Source organism: Coenobita brevimanus, chromosome 93 (assembly GCF_032717465.1).
Source record: "Coenobita brevimanus isolate Jiangsu-jjx chromosome 93, ASM3271746v2, whole genome shotgun sequence".
Lineage (NCBI taxonomy): Eukaryota > Metazoa > Arthropoda > Malacostraca > Decapoda > Coenobitidae > Coenobita > Coenobita brevimanus.
The window spans coordinates 39,220,479-39,235,838 of record NC_137046.1 but is presented as its reverse complement, the minus strand read 5'-3'; the positions used below and the strand labels follow the sequence as shown (position 1 = coordinate 39,235,838).

General features: G+C 42.8%; 1 non-coding gene across 1 annotated transcript; it reads left to right on the top strand.

Annotated features, from left to right (window-relative positions):
• The first annotated feature begins 7,778 nt into the window (after positions 1–7,778).
• Positions 7,779–7,850, top strand: TRNAD-GUC (transfer RNA aspartic acid (anticodon GUC)). The gene has a single exon. It is a non-coding gene; the product is annotated as a tRNA-Asp (tRNA).
• The last annotated feature ends 7,510 nt before the right edge of the window (positions 7,851–15,360 follow it).

The following is a 15,360-nucleotide window of genomic DNA, read 5'->3' as shown; positions in this document are numbered from 1 at the left end:
GGGAAAGAATGACAGAAAAAGATATGTTACTGATAAAACCCCATGATTATAGTACAACTGAAACAACGAAGTTGAAGAATGAAAATATGAGGCTAAGTAATGCTCTCTCTCTCTCTCTCTCTCTCTCTCTCTCTCTCTCTATCTATCTCTCTGTATATAGATTAGAAAACAGAGAGGCCAAAGCTTTGTCTCAACAGTTACACTTTATTCCTACGTGGCCCAAATTCTGACTCAGTGGTCATGTCTTATTTTTGGCAAACATACAAATATGGTGGCTGAATGGGTAGGAAGGTGGCCTGCAGTCCTAAAACCCAGGTTCGAATCCGCGCTGGGGAAGGGAACAGGTTAAGGATTTAAATTTCATAAATAAGCAGACTTTACTAAACAACCAGGAGACCCGCCAACATGCCGTAAAAATACCCCCGATAATACCAATACACCTGTCCTGTATGAGACAGCCCTAGCATCTACTCAATATGGACGGTGGGTGCTAGCGCCGGAGTGGTGACATTAGGAGGTGTATGGTATGTAGAACTACTAGGAACAGGCTGTGAAGCTTGTGCGCAGAGTCGGACACTTTAAAGAAATAATAATAACGTACTCACTTCGCCACCATTTAATGCTTCCTCTGTTCCGTTCCTTCTTTTCGAATTGGTGGCAGACCTTACATTCAGGGTGTTTTGCTTCTCAGTTATCCTGAAAAAGAACATCAAAAGTATTACACATCAGGATAAAATAGTACCAAACATACCGATTGTTGCTGTCTCTCAAACACAATAATCTTCGTTTCTTTTTTCTTTTTTTCTTTTTTTTTGAGCGAAAAATAAAGTCGACATATAGTAATGTCTGACATTCATCCATCAAATGAAATGTATTTTTTTAAAGTAATGACAGCTGCTTTGACAAAGCCAAAAAAAAAAAAAAATGTGCTAGAACATCTTTCTTTACTAGGTAATACATATTAAAAAAGTGGTCAAAATCACTTACCAAACTAGTAAACAACAGTCACCTCCGCTGCCCTTAATATAACATCTCAGCCATAAAAAACATGGACTTTCCAGAGCTACTCACATTCATAAGACAAACGGACTCTAGGCAACAAAGCGAGCCTTCATGACAAGTGTGGGAGCGACCAAGTGAGGCTGTCCCGTCCCCCTCTCCCCTTCTTCCACTCCCTTCCCCCCGTTTGCTCAGCCGGCAGGGGAGGCAACAGTGTAATGTGTCACTGTATGATAACACGTCCTGAATTTTCATGAGTCACATCCAGCACACTGCCTCTTCCCACCCGCCATCTCTCTCTCTCTCTCTCTCTCTCCTCCGCTGGATGTAGATCTGTTTGCTACCTGAACGTTGGAATCTTTAAGAGCAAGTATTTGGCCTAGTAACATCGTAGGAAAAATCAACGCAAAAAAAAGTTTAACGGCACACGAACGCCTTGAAATCAACTTAAACCTCAAAAACCGCAGTGCGAAATAAAACCCCCCATACTTATATTTATGGGTCATTGATGTAGAAGTGCATACCTTTGACATTTAGTACTGGTAGCGGGGATGAAAATTTACTGAACCAATCGCAGACATATTTTCCGCTGTGAGTCTAGCCGTGTGGCTGGACAATAACAACCCATAGTGAATAACAAAGTAGAATCGCCAGAATAAAAGGTGGTGGCATAATCTCCTATGTTGATGATGTTTCCTTAGTTTTCTCTTTGTCTAATATATCTTTCTCCTTCTCTCTGTTTGGCTGTCTGTCTTTGTGTGTCTGTCTATCTGTCTGTCTGTCTCTGTCTTCGTCTGTCTGTCTGCCTTTCTCTCTCTCTCTCTCTCTCTCCTGCTGCCGTGTTAATCTAGTTAGGAAGCAATAAAAAGTGCTGGGTTCATTTGCATGTAGTACCGGAAGTCACGTGATGCGGCTAGGCAGCTGTACAAGACCTGGATCATCTCATCTCCCCTCATCTTTTCTCATCTCATCTCAACTCTTCTCACATCTTTTCATATCCCTTCATCTCAGCAAACTCTTCGTCTCTCCACAGCCGTCTTCGTCCCTTCTGATCCCTTCTCACCTCTTTTCATCTCCCCTCAGTTCCCTTTATTTTAGGTTTACTCACCTCTCCTCGCCTATTCATTTTCTACTCTTCTCCTCTCAGCTTCATATCTCTTAATCTGCTCTTAGTTTCCTTTTTTCCAAATCTCTTTTCATCGCAGATCAGCTCTTTTTTGTTAATTTCCATTAACTCTTCTCTTTTCATTTTAACTCTTTTTCCTGTCTTACACACTCATGAACTCTTCTCATCCCCTCTCATCTCTCTTCTCTTCTCATTTCGCAGCTCTTCTAAACCCTCATCACCTCCTCTCAACTTTCCTTATTTCTCCTCACCTCTTATAAACTACTTCCTCTATCCCTGCACTTCTCTTCAGCGTCCTTCATTCTCATCATAACTGTATTCAACTTCCTCTTATCCTGTCCAGGGTTATATATATTCTCTCTCTCTCTCTCTCTCTCTCTCTCTCTCTCTCTCTCTCCTGTCAAGGGTTTCATAATTATATATATATATATATAGATAGATAGATAGATAGATAGATAGATAGATAGATATATATATATATATATATATATATATATATATATATATATATATATGGAGCTTCTGTGATACAGTGGTAGAGTGTACGTTTCGTACACGGGTGAGCCAGGGTTCGTACCCCGCCAGGGTAATAAACTTTGGGAGTGTTCACCCAGCCACGTACTACCTTGGCGGACACAAGGGGTGCTGTGGTTGAACCAGTGTCGCTTACTATGAAGTATGCTTGCACCCAGTCGGCTTGCTCGAGCCGACTACACTTGGTTCACAGACTACACACACATCCAAAGCCACTCCAGCACTACAAAGTACACGTACAAGCACTTCTCACCCTACATACAATCTCTACCAGACACCCTAAGCCACTTGGTAGAGATACATTGGCTGTATCGTCCCGACTTCGGTCGGGATAGGCCGGTCCTGCAGTGGATACTCAAACGGCTGATGATGATGATGATTATATATATATATATATATATATATATATATATATATATATATATATATATATATATATATATATATGTGTGTGTGTGTGTGTGTGTGTGTGTGTGTGTACGTAATCAATCATCTACATCTTCTTTTCATAGTCGCTTCATGTCGCTTTGTAAATCTCTTCTTTTGTATTTTCTTACTTATGATTTTATTAAATGATCACACACACACACACACACACACACACACACACACATACACACCATTGTTCAGCACCTTGATGTCGTCTGTGGTCATCTGCAGAACACGCAATGTATGGTGAGCGACCCTTACCCACTCACTTTACGCAGGTCCACAGTTTGCTCACCCAGCCTCACCCTCACTGCCTGTCCTGTCCGCGGTTATCTCACTCGAGTTTTTGTCCCATCTCTGTCCTATTCTTAACCACATTTAATGCATATCTTTTGACATGTCCTCTGTATGACGTTAAGTCATAGTTTCATAACCATCTCTCTCTCTCTCTCTCTCTCTCTCTCTAAATATATATATATGTATGTATATAGATAGATCGATAGATAGATAGATAGATAGATAGATAATGGATACATAAAGGTATAGATCTTAATACTTCACCTTGTTTTGTTATATAAGTATGGTTATCAAGTCTCTCCCTTTGTTATAGTTTTGGATCATTATTTACATCTCCATCGTCCTCAGTCTTGCCTACGTCTAATGGAATGAGGTTATACATCCCGCTGGTTTATCAGTCCCCCAGATGTAGAAAACTGAATGGAAGGATAAGAAAATTTGTGGCTCGCTTCGATTGGATTAAGATCGACCTGATAAACTTTTGTTTAAAGTTTATTAAAGTCTCTGTTTTATCATGTACCTGTTTACTCGCCCGGCTGAAGGGAAAAAAAATTATGGGTAGTGTATACCTAATATATCTGAAGACATTAGTGTTCATCCAAAGATGGAGTGACCGAATTCTGCTGAAACACATTAATGAACAAGGAAACATTAGTTTAAAACTAAGCAGTAGCTAAGTAGGAATGAAGAATTTCCGCTTTCTATATACTGAGAGTCTTATGCAACACAGAAGTAGCCAGGTAATGCTATGTTACATTCTCTCTCTCTCTCTCGAATTGGCAGCCAGTTTCACACAAAAAATCTGGCGTTTAGGGATAAGTGAGCCATTGTGTAAGAAAGGCAGAGGGGAGGGACACGGTGAGGCAACGAAGGGTAGGGTTGGTTGGGTAAGAGGCGTAGGGGTAATGGAACTGATGGGGGAGAGGGACAGTGGAGAGTGGGAAGGAGAATACAGTTACAAGAGGAATCAAGGAGTAGTACATGAAAGGTCTTACGGTCCCTACTGAGGAGGCACCAGAATGAAGTTTCAAGAGTAGATTGCTACTCAAAAAGTGAAAAATATATATAGCAAAATTAGGGCTCTCCCCACCCATCTCTTCCATCGCTAGCGCGGACACGGAAGAGGAAGTACATCTAACCAAAGTGCAAAAAGATGGGCCAGGAAATTTAACGAAAAAGAAAGCGCTCAATTTATCACTAAGTAATCCGTAACAAAGCACTGTCTCACTCTATATTGAACTGTCTCGTCAAGGAATACTCAGTTGCCTCTGTTGGCAGACGATTTCGAGAAATGCAGATAATGTATGTGAAGGAGTTCCCTAATGTATTATGGTGGAAATGCTTCACATCAAACTGCTTTCCGTGATTCCTTGCTGAGTTGTACCGAAATAAAATAAGTGCTGGTAAACAATGTTTTTAATTTTGTAAACGGTTTTTAAAACCTCAGTCAGCTGTCTACAAATGTCTATACATAATAAAAAGAGGCCAAGTGCCCACAGCCCTCTCTCGTGTCCCAGGTGCCTGATGGACTGGAACAGCTTAGTAACATGCACCTGGACTCTCTCAGGCCTCGTGATTTCCCTCTTGAACATCGGTGACCTGAACTGCACAGCGTACTGAATTCTGGATGTAGCCATGTTAGAGAGTTGTTCAGATATGAGACTGTTTCCTCGTTTCCGTACGTGTTCTGCCACTTTACATAACCTAGAAACCTCCATGATTTTTTCGTTTCATTGCACTCTTTAGCGAACTTCGGGTGTTGCTAAGTACACCGAAGTTTTTCTCCAAGTCAGTACTCCAGGTTGCAGCGTACTCCTGGTAGCACTTCGTAACAAAGAGAACCTGGACCTTGGATTTGCATGAACGAAGTGCACCACCTTGTATTTGTTAGGCTGATGGCATTTGCCGCCATTCAGTATCAATGTCAGACTTTAAGTTCTTGCGTAGTTCTTCAATCTTCTTATGTGACGAAGCCTTGCCTATTAGATTTGTGTCATCTGCAACTTTGGCGGTTGGGCTGACAGTGACACATCTATATCACTGATGAAATGATATATAATATGGGACCTCAAACCGAAAGATGGGACAGCCCACTTGTCCTGATGCACATACTGAAGTTTCTTCGTTGAAATATATCCAGTCAGTTCTCTCAGAATTCCCAATGCACGAATTTATGCCTTTAACCTTTGATGAGGCCCTTTACTGAACACATTCTTGAAGTCCATGTAAGGAATGCCACCTGCCCATCATCAGTCTTGCTCTGAGAGAATACAGTGGAAGAATTCGTTCAGGCTGGTCAAAGACAGATGATGTAATCTGAAGCCAAAGAGTAACTTATCCGATCTTAATGATCTAGCCTTATCCGCAGTTATACCTTACAGTACCTTTCTATCACCTATGTAAGGTCTATCGATCGGAGACTTGATGAATAGCGATTTATTAAAGATAAAAGCCAGGTGAGGGGCAGGCTGTTAGCATACTTCTTGCAGAACCCTTGAAAACTCGTTAGGACTAGAGAGAATTTGTTGGCTTCTAAATTGGTTAGCCTTTTGGATGCTTCTGCTTCGGTGCACTGAACATTCTCCAATGTCACATCTTTATAAATAACGCCAGGCTCAGTGATGTCGCCTCAAGTCTGTCAAGTGAACTCTGGTAAGAAATGATAGAGAAAAAATAATGAGGGAGGGGTGGGAGGAGAGGGAAAAGGAGAGGAGAAAGGGAGCTTGCTGGTGGAGAAAGTGGAGGGAAGAATGAGAGGAGAGGGGTAAAGAGGAGAGAGAGGTTGGGAGAGAGGAGAAATGAAGGGGAAACAGAGGAGGTAGAGAAATGGAGTTAGAGCAGAAGGAAGGATCGAGAAAAAACAGAGAAACGTAGAGAAAACATTAAGGTAAGGAAGGCAGAAAAAGAGGGTAGGGGGGAGGGAAACGAGGGGGAAAAAGAATCAATGTTGAGTGACTGAAAGTGAAAGAGGGATGATTCGGAAATAAATGGCGTGAAGGTCTAAAGAACGAGTGTGTTGTAAGAATGAAAGTAATTTATTTTCCTGTATCTTCCTGTATATCCGATTCTGGGCATAGAAAAGCCAGTCTGTTCCGTAAAGCCCAGCAATATTTGTTTTCGTGGCACGGCGGCTGAAGGTGTTACTGTACATCTTACCCACTTGAGACAGGAATTTCATGTAGTACATTTTATTGGCAACAGTCAGGGTGTTATTATAGCGTGTAGTCTGCCTTATGAGAGAGCGGAGAAACTAATAACACGAAGTGAGGGAGAAAAACTGTGACACTAGGTTGCATAAGAGGAGATAGGGAAGAGATAATGACTGAGTGTGTAAGGTGAAGAAAATATAGTGTGTGTATAGAGGAAAGACGTAGATGAAGCGAGGGAGAACAGAGGGAAACAAGAACAAAGGGAGGAGAAAAAGATGTAGGGATGGACGAAACCTTCATAGCTTGAGGAAATAGTTTGAGGGAGAATTTAGGGAGAACAGCTATTGAAAAAAGGAAGAAGACAGAGATATTGTGTACAGATGAAATATGTATATTAAGGGAGGGTGAAAAGAGGGACGGGGAACAGACAGAGAGGTGGTGAAAAGTTTCTGAGAGAAGAAACGTATGGAAGATAGAATAAAGATACTGGTCGAGGGAGAGTTGCACAGGATTTCAGAAAATGGAGGAATATACAGCGGTAGGATGCAGTAGGAGAAATTAAATGGAGTGAATTTTGTATAAAGGAGAGCGGGTGAAAACGTGTGTAGAAGGAAAGTATAACTAGAGGAAGACTGAAAAGATCGGAGATAGGGGTGGAAGTAGGTTTTATGAAAAAAAATATATATATATATATATATATATATAAAGAGAGAGAGAGAGAGAGAGAGAGAGAGAAGGGGGGGGGGAGGCGGGTGAGTGTAAAGGGAGAGATGGAAGACGCGAACAGACAGTGAAGGAGAGATGAAAGGAGGGTATAGAGAGGTAGAGGGAGCGAGGGAAGGACGGAGGTAAGGGGGGAGGGGAAGAGAAGGGAAAAAAATAATGGTGACAGAAACGGTCAGAGGAAACTTTACACCATTATCAGAGGAGGTGACCACAGTGGAGCACGGGGAGGGAAAGGAGCAGGGGGAGAGGGTAGGAAATGGAAGGGAGAGGAGAGAGAGGCACAGGGAGGGAGGGAAGGAGGGGGGAGGCATAGGAAAAGAGGGAGAGGGAAGAAGAGGTAAGAGAGAGGAGGGAGGTATTGGATGGAGAAAATAGTAATCCATCTGTCTACATCCATCAATCTAACTATCTATTTATCTAGATATAGATATAGATATAGATGTACTATCATCACCTCAAATCTAAGAAGTATAAGAACAAGTAATCAATGTGTGATAATGTACTTGCAACAGTGTCAGCCCTCGGTAGTATAGTGGTTAGCATCCCCGCCTGTCACGCGGGAGACCGGGGTTCGATTCCCCGCCGGGGAGGCCCAGCAGTTATAAGAACTAAGAAAGGATAACTGCAGTAGGTCAGTTAGTACATGTTTGAATAAGACAATGAAAGCAAAGAAAAAGGCAGCATCACAAACAAACGGTTACCTTGGAATACTTGCATGAAATTCCTCGCATCCTGTAACGTCTGATTTAGTTTATTCCTTCTTCATTTATGGGACTGCATGCCACAGGAAGGGCGTCTCTTACTGAAGAATTTAATGAAAGCTTTATCTAGCCTCACTAGCCCATGACTGTCCAAAACCTGAGTAACACTGTCTTAAGATGGCAAGAATACAAGAAGAATTACATCATCGGAATGAAGGAACAGTAGTGGATCAGTCCTGGTCTGTCTGGCTATGCAGACCCATTAACCACAGGCAAGCTGCCGGCCCTGCAAGGCCATCCTGTGCAATGAATTAATGCTCCCTTGCGGTGGGCAGCGCCTCGCTGAGGGGAAGAGTGTGGAGGTTTGGCTCCTGGATGGACGCCACATTTGTGCCCTTCCACTCAGTTAACAGAAGCACCATAACAGTCTTCACGTCACCCCGTTAGCTGGTTGTACTGTTACCATTTAGCGTTGTAAATGGTTTCCTGGATTACAGGAAGCCATTAGGATTGCCATTCTGTGTAGTTACCTAAGGAGGAAGTAGACGTTACTGCATCAGGTGAGTGGATGATGGTCATCACCACCTACCACTAAAAATGAAAGGATAGATACAAGTAACGATTTCAGTTTTCAGTGACAATACTGTACATAATAAATTCTTAATGGAATGATGATGATGACACAGTATGCATTGTGAAACGATAGGCTATTAAGTGTAAAGGCTGTAGATGAAAGACATCGACCAATTGTAAGCTCAGATGTCCCCCACACCAAAAGAAATTTATGTTAATGCAATAAGAATGTAAGGAAGAAATACATTATCCGTAAATTGCTTAAGCTGGTAATACAACTAAACTAGAAAGCACTCAGAGAGAGCATACCTCCGCCAATGCCATTGCCCCTAAAAAGGATTCGGTTCCGGATCCGTTGAGATAGGACCCAGATCCGGATCCGAATCTGCCCCCAAATTTAATCAATTCTCTCTTGGCCCATGGCCCACCCTTCCACAAAATTTCATTGAAATTCATTGAGAACTTTTGGAGGTACCGTCTGGACAGACAGACAGACAAAGACATACATAGGTGAATACATAACTTCCTCCAGCATCGTTGGCGGAGACAATTTAGAATCCTGTTGGTGGGAAGGAAAGGTCACTTCCCAATTTTCTGTGGCATTACTGGTGTAGTATTCCATTGTAGTCGGATCCTTGGGGTACAGGGAAGCTTTCTGTAGTGCACCATTAATCCTTTCTTTCCCTGTGTTCTCACTTTGTCTGCTTTTCATTTCCTCATTCCTACCTTTTCTCTTACTGCCCTGCTACTCTCTCTCTCTCTCTCTCTCTCAGCCTGGCCACAAGAGGGTAACCCTACTGACCATTGCACAACACCCACATTCTGGTCACACACCCCATTTTTTCCCTCCCTCTCCCTCTCCATCTTTCCCACCCTCCTCTTACTCCATCACTCCCCTCCTCTCTCTTCCCTCCTCCCTCAGTTCCGGCCTCCTCCTTTCCATCACCTTCTTTTGCTTCTCCTTCTCCTTTTTCCTCTTGTTCTTGTTCCTCACCTTCGTCATCATCATCGTCTTCTTCTTCTTCTTCATCATCTTTTCTATAAGCCTTCCTTAACGACTCAATCTTTATCTCATTTATTTCCAGATCACATCCCCTTTACTCCCCTTTCCCACCTCTTCCTCCATATTACTCTCCCTCCACTGTATTCCCCGCTACTCAGTCTCCCTTTCCACCAACCCTCTCTGTCCAGCAAGCCTACAGTAGCCTTTCATGCCCGGTACACACTCACTGCTGCCCCTTCTGCTCCCCTGACCCTACAACCAATGCCTACCCCTTTTTTATCCTGCCAGCTCCACCTTTGCCTATATCCGCCCTGCCAGTCCATCCTACCAGCCTTTTCTTTCCCCCCTGCCAGCCCTCCTTCCCGCCCCTTTCTTTTCCATGCCTTTTCATCCACGCAAATCCGCCATTTTTTGCTGCCTTCAGCACACATGACCACTGCCTCCTTGCTCTATCGTGTGTCATTCCATATTACACACACATACACACTCGATCCTCTCTCTCTCTCTCTCTCTCTCTCTCTCTAACCCAGTCACTCGTAAATATATAGCTGTAGGATCCAAACACAAGGAAAGGAATCAATAAAACCAGACTCTGATCACTTTATGTAGGCGCTGAATTGCCATCATTTTATCATGAATGCTTAACTATAGCAAAAGATTATTACCGCCTAATGATACCAGGAAAGTGCTGTGAAAACGATGCCAAACCGTTGTATTATTAGTCTTCACCTACTACATAAGTGGAGATTATTTTTATTATTATTCCGGCTTCTGAGCCTCGCGAAGACAGCAAAAGGAATCTGAAGAGCCCAGGTTATGTGTCCTGACATTGGGCCACTGATTAAAAAAAAAAAAAAAAAAAAAAAAATCCAAATCCTTTACGCTCAGTGGAAGGGCATGGCAGAAAGTGTCATATCAGTAATATTAGTGAATGAGATAAGTTGGTCGAGTCTACTGGAGATTCAGTCCGATCTGCCGACGAATCTGAAGGGTGAACTTCGACCAATTTCCACTAAATTACTACAGAATGTACCCTACCATGACCTGTGAACACTACTCAGGTGTCCTGTTCATGCCTTAGTAACCTTTAGCCATGGACCTTCAACCGCAACAGTAGGTCGAGACAGAACAGTTCGAGTTCTACTCTATTTTGACACTGAAGTACGGAAAATAGGCTGCAAAAGCACTAAAATCAGAATCAAGTTAAAGTGAACGAACAATAACTTTATAGATCACTAAAATCCCCAAACCAATAGAGGACACACACACACACACACACACACACACACACACACAGTTATCCCAAATACGCACAATTCAAACACCGAGTTCTCAGCTTACTTGCATAACAATCGGGACAAAGGGAATTCAGACTAAAAATACTCCGAGAGAGAGAAACAATATGCTGATCTAGATTATAATCTGTGGGAGCAGATTACTGGGGTTAGTGTGAGTGTGTGTGTGTGTGAGAGAGAGATAGAGAAAGAATATATATATATATATATATATATATATATATATATATATATATGTGTGTGTGTGTGAGAGAGAGAGAGAGAGAGAGAATATATATATATATATATATATATATATATATATATATATATATATATATATATATATATATATATATGTGTGTGTGTGTGTGTGTGTGTGTGTGTGTGTGTGTGTGTGTGTGTGTGTGTGTGTGTGTGTGTGTGTGTGTGTGTGTGTGTGTGTGTGTGTGTGACTTTATAAAGGCGACTTTTTCATGTCGCCAAACGAACTATGTTATTCACAAAATACTGTACCGGAAAATATTGCCTACGCGTCACACACAGTCATTCATTTTTATTCACTGACTCTAGTTTCGCTGCTGACTTAGATTTGTTAAATATTTTTGCCCCATGGTATTTGTCAGAGAAATTACTTAATATAAAAAAGAATCATCATATAGGTTTGTAATACCTAGAAGTAGTCCCCCTTTTATTTAGGACAGAACAGTGCTCGCAAAACATCTCTCCTCAATATCTGTCTTTTATTATCTGATGCCGCATACTGTGGAGGGTGGTCAGCACGAAAGGATATCAGGCGTTTCTGTCCTCACTCATTAATGACTATTTTTCCATGACACATCACCCTCCCTTACACACTCTCGCACTTAACCCCTCAGCCTCACTCTTTGTCTCCCACGCCTCACGTCAACCACTCGACTCACATAGCCTATACACCGCTGAACAATCTCTTACTCCTTCACAACCATACAAAATTAAAGTACTGTATGATGCTTCTTATGCGATATCATTTTGGGCCTGTAATATTAAATGTTCATGAATGTGAGCCGCAAAAGACAATGAATGGATGTAAAGCTGTAAGAATGATTAAAAAAAAAAATAATAAAAACATAATGTACAGTACAACGACTAATATTTGGATTTTACTGAGTTTCTTCAATCTGACTAACTTTCACCAACCGTAAGAGTGAAAAGAATTCGTACTTCCGTAAACAGTGGTGGGCGTGAAGGTAGTTATCAGGATCCGAAAAATAGGTGGCAGGAACTGATGATGATGACAGGAGAGGAATATATATATATATATATATATATATATATATATATATATATATATATATATATATATATATATATAAGGCACTGAAGTTAGTGATGGTGACTGTTGAGAATGTTGACGGTACAAGAAAATACGGAATTTCGCAAACAATAGTAACTGTTATCGATTCTGGTGGTGGTCAGAAACGAAATATTACCGTGCCGGATAAAGGAAGAGGATTCACAAACAGTCAGTTTGTGACCATAACTGTAAAATGATGGCTGCTGAAAAAAAGAACACCGCAAATATTATAGTGGCCTCATTTGTTGATAATGGTGGTAAAAAATATAACGAAAATATTTAAAAGTTAATGGTCAAAACTGTTCATGACCGCTGCGTAAAAAGATCTGGAACAATGGAGGTAGTGGTGATGACTGCGTTGGCTGTGTAGTCTGTGGCGATGGTGGTGATGTGTGTCGTTTAGCCTGGACGCCCACCAGCTGTGTCGGGATGGCTATTGGGTTAGTGGGTCAAAAAGAGGGAGGGAAAATAAGGGGTGAGGCGTGGTGTGGGGAGAGGGCTGGTGTGGAATGAGGGTGGTGGTGGTGTGTGGTGAAGGGTGGTGTGGGGTGATAATTGATGTAGGTTAAGGGATGATGTGGGATGGTGTGTGGTGTGGGTGAGGGATGGTATGGGATGATAGATGGTGTGGGGTGAGGGATGGAGTGGGGAGAGGCGAGGGGTGATGTACAGTGAGAGATGGTGTGAGGTGAGGGGTTGTGTGGGTTGGTTTTGGGTGAGGGGTCGTGTGGTATGGTGTGAGGTGAGAGGTGGCGTGGTGTGGTGTGGGGTGAAAGGTTGTGTGGGGTGAGGGAGAGTGTGGGGTGAGGGATAGGGTGGTGTGGCGGGTGATGTGGTGTGAAGGGTGGTGTAGTGTGGGGTGAAGGGTGCTGTGAAGGGTGGTGTAGTGTGGGGTGAAGGGTGGTGTGAGATAGGGGGATGGTGTAGGGAGAGGGACGATGCGGGATAAGGACTGGTGTGGGGTGAGGGATGGTGCAGGATCAGGGGTTCGGTGGGGTGAGCAGCAGTGGTAAAAGACTAAGGATAATTGGACTATGACTTTAATAATATGACTACGAATGGCGAATTAGGGTGATGGGGGCAGGGAGGTGGCAAGCTGCAGGGAGGGGAATCTAGGATGAGGGCTGTGGCGTGAGGGATAAAGGCTAAGTGAGTTGAGGGTTGAGGGGAGAAAGAATGGTTGGGTAGGAAAGTCGAGGGAGGAGCGGTTGGAAACGTGTGAAAAATGAGGGTAAGGGGAGGTATATGGGGGGGAGGGGAGAGGGAGAGTTAGGCTTGAGGGGAGGGTGAGAGAGGGGAAAAGGTTGTGAGAGATGATTGTTTGTGAGGGGAGGAAGAATGATGGAAGAGGGAGGGATTTAAGAAGGACGAGGAAGGGGAAAGGACAAGAAGTGGGAGGGATAAAAGAGTGAGAAGGAAGGGAACGCGGAAACTAACAAAGGACTAAGGAGAGATGAGAGACTGTGAGGGGAGGAGAGTGAGAAGAAGAGGACAGTGGAGAGGACAGGATAAAGCGTGGAAAGAGGATAAGAAAAGAGAAAAGGGAAGGAGAAAGTGAGATATACTGAAGATAGACAGACAGAGAAAGAGAGAGAGAGAGAGAGAGAGAGAGAGAGAGAGAGAGAGAGAGAGAGAGAGAGAGAGAGAGAGAGAGAAATCTTGAGACAATGGAAATATGAGTAAAAGCGAAGAGGAATTGTGTATTTTGAAGGTAGGGAGGGGATGTAAAGGGAAAACAGAAAAAAGATCTGTAGGGAAGTTCTTTTTACTCTGATGCGGGGGATGACACTGTACAGGAGACAAAAAAAAAAGACGGGAGGGTTCGAGTGGTGAGAGAGGTTGGGTATGACAGGAAAAATGGTTGTGTGGGAGAGAGAGAGAGAGAGAGAGAGAGAGAGAGAGAGAGAGAGTCTTATCAATCTCTTTTGTGCAATTATCCTCTTCCTTCGTAATTCCTTCTGATGTCGTTCTCCAAATCTCTCTCTCCCTCCCTCCCTCCCTCTCTCTCTCTCTCGCTGAACACTTTGCTTTCTATGGTTCGTAGAAAGCAAAGCGTTCACACACAAACACCTTAGAAATCAAGGTACTCACACACACACACACACACACACACACACACTCGTCCTCTACTTACACAATGTACTTAACTGACTACATGGGCACGGCCGAATTTTCATCGACCCGACAAAACATGATACAGATTTTCTCCATTAATGAGGTTTTTTTATATTGTTATTATTTGAAGATTAACCTACTCCTTTTTATGAGCACTGGAAGGGTAACTCATAAATTCATATCTCGGGTCTCAGTCTTCTAAGAAGGAATGATGGAAGGGATAAAGACGCGTGTAGAGTGGGTCAATAAATTGATTATAGCTGAAAAACAAGCCAGGGTTTGCATAAGCTTACAGAGAGGTTTAGATTTTCCTTTAGAGTTCGTGTATATCTTTATATCTCAGGCTTTAATGATTTCCCTTTGATACTTTATTTTTGTGAAGAGTAGGGACTGGGGCGGTGAGTGATTCGGTGGGGTGGCTCTCTTTAAACTAGCATCGGATAAACACGGCGGCCCGGCCACCACAGACACGCTTTGTGAGCCGCCGACACTGTTTACATTCTGTTAGGCCACAGCGAGGGCGCTTCAATGGATCGCGGCCATGATTCCTCCCAAACACTCTCTACCCTCTACTGTGGGGGTGGGGGTGGGAGGGGTAGTTTTTCCATCTGGCTGGGATAATAATGTCAGGCTAGCATATTTATGGGTCATTATTCTCTTTATGTTCATCCAGTAATTGCGAGGATCAACAGTGGTGAGGACGTTAGCTGCCGTATTTTAGTCTCCCGTCCCTTAAAGCGCGCCTGTGTTTTACGAGGGCGGGGCGTGTAAATCGTCGCCACAGACTTTTTTTTTTTTTTTTTTTTCTCCAGGGGAGTCTAATTGTATGGGGGCTGAGAAAATGCGTCACGAGGATTATGAATGTAAGGGAGACAAATGCAAGGAAGGCGAGTCACTGTGAAATGGTTGATATTCTAAGGCCTTTGGAGATTTCGAAACATCTGTTAGCGATTTATAACGCACATAATACCTCCATATCCTACTGTACGTTATTGATCCAAGCAATATCAATAAAAAAACCCATATAAATGGCATACATAAAGGTTCAAATGTGCAACTTGCAAAACATTTGCCAAGGAAAAGGGACTACAAAGTATT